This window comes from Penaeus japonicus, unplaced genomic scaffold (assembly GCF_977035675.1).
Source record: "Penaeus japonicus unplaced genomic scaffold, GWHDUDI00000001_assembly GWHDUDI00000034, whole genome shotgun sequence".
Classification (NCBI taxonomy): domain Eukaryota; kingdom Metazoa; phylum Arthropoda; class Malacostraca; order Decapoda; family Penaeidae; genus Penaeus; species Penaeus japonicus.
In genome coordinates this window covers 320063-322562 of record NW_028234436.1, presented here as the reverse complement: position 1 = coordinate 322562, position 2500 = coordinate 320063, and positions in this window count along the sequence as shown.

The window sequence follows — 2500 nt, the reverse complement described above, 5'->3', positions numbered from 1 at the left end:
GTGTAAGTGTGCTATAGATTAGTTATTTTGTGTATGACTCATCTTTTTATAATTACATTTTACCTTCATACATTCGAAACAGTGATTTTTATTTACTGATTCCTTGACAGCCAAGAAAAAACCACTCCCTTGATTATTAGTAATATATTCCTAATTTAGTAAGTTATATAATTCTATCATTGCCAATAATGAAGATCTTTCGATTATTTTTCTGCAGGGTCATTTGTTCCAGATTTTTAATATATATCACCTCAGCTTCGAGGACTTATATCACATGGTCGGTTCGTTTGTTAAGGGAATAATCCTTTGTCTAGAAAGAAACGAGACTGTGGTTGGACATGAAATCTTCCCTTCGTGCCCATCCTTGAACTGCCCATGAGAAACTCTCTGGTGTATCAACTCTTTAAAAAAAATTACAGAGCACTAGATAATGCCATATCATTTTATTTTAATTCCACATCCTACCCATCTGGATTCAGGCCTGTTCCTTTGTCTCTATTGTTTGATTTCAAGATGACGCCAGGCCTCCTACAAAACACTCTCACTCTCCAGTCACCCCTGGATAAGTCTCCAAACAGAGTACAATGGTTTAGTAGTTGTCTATGATGCTTTAGAGCAGCAGAATTTACAATGGTAGGAATCAGAAGCATCTCACTGAATGATCGTACTAATGGGGGGCCCAAGTAGCAAATCCTCATGTGGGTGCTCCTTGTTAATTTCCAGTGTGACCAATTGCTACATACACCGCACGCAAAAAAACTGTGCCCATCAACCAGGGGTGGTAAAAGGATGTCTATGATGCTTTAGAGCTGTAGAATTTACATGAGTAGGAATCAGAAGCATCTCACTGAATGATCACTAAGTGGGGGCAAGTAGCAAACCTTCATGTGGTGCCCTTGTTAATTTCCGGAGACCATTTCTTACACCACGCAAAAAACTGTGCCCCAGCAACCAGGGGTGTATAAGGAAAATCCTCGGCCCCTGGACATGACCCCAATCAATTCAGAGTCCTTCACCTTAATGCCGAAGATATCTCATCTAAGTCAGATAATCCTAGCTATCCGCTAATGCAGATACATCTGCACTCCAAGAGACGCCTAGGACTTGTGCCCGCCCAAAATACCAGGCATGCACCTTATTAATACACCACCCAAGTCCGGTCCATGGCAGTGTGAATCACTACAAGACAATCAGTAATCATGGAACATATTTGACTTCTCAGATGGAGGCCTATCAGAAATACTTCGGTGACGACGAAGCCCTCAACATCAACTCTGTTATAAACCACCACAACCACCCCATTCACCTGGCCGCATGCCACAATATCAACAAAGCGAGCCCTTTTATTGTGGACTTTAACAGCCATAGCACCATCGGGATACAAAGCGATAATAGAGAAGGAGATGCAGTAAGGCATGGGCTGCACTAAAATCCTCAGACTCCTTTACAAGCCTGACCTGGCGTTCATCTCATCCAGACACTACCTTAATGTTGACAAATCTGTGGGAAACCCAATCCCAAAAACACAACATCGACCAATTTTCATAGACATAAGACCCGTCATCAGACCACAAAGACCACAACAGAGACCTCGGTTTAACTTCCGGAAGGCCAACTGGGAAGGCTATATGTCTGACATCGAATTAGCCATCAATACCATCCATCCCACACCGGAAGAATATAACAATTTCCAAAGATTGGTTTGGAAGGCAGCAAGGAAAAACATCCCGAGAGGATGCAGGAAAACCTATATCCCTGGCCTCACTGAGCCATATAAAGTACAGTATGAAGAATATATCCAGACATACAACGAAGACCCTTTTGCTGAAAACACGCTAGAACTCGGAGACAACCTGCTTGCTTCCATCAGCAATGAGCAAAAAGAGTGCTGGCAAGAAGTCATAACCAACACTGACATGACCCACAACAGCAAGAAAGCCTGGACCACGATAAAAAAGCTGAAATCTGAAAAAAGACCTCAGTCCCGAATTGCAGCTGTGACCCCCAACCAGGTAGCCCACCAACTGCTACTAAATGTCAAACCACTCAACAAGGAAAGGGGACAAAAAAAGAAAATGAAGATGGACATAGACCGAATCATGCAAAATAGCAATATAGACCTTGAACCGTTTACCAAAGAGGACCTGGCCACTGCTATCTCACACCTCAAACACGGCAAGGCATCAGGACTAGATGGGATAACTACAGAGATGGTAATGCATCTCGGAGCAAATGCCAAAGGATGGCTGCTTTCTCTGTTAAACAACTGTGCATTATCCCTCAAAATCCCTAAAATATGGAAGAAAGGTGGCCCTTCTAAAACCTGGGAAAGACCCAACATCACCAAAAAGCTATCGGCCTATCTCCTTACTATGCATCTTATATAAATTATATGAACAAATGATCCTAGCACAAATCATTGAACCAATTGAAGAACACCTTTCTCCTGATCAAGCCGGCTTCAGACCAGGCTGCTCCTGCTGTAGCCAATATATCGAAG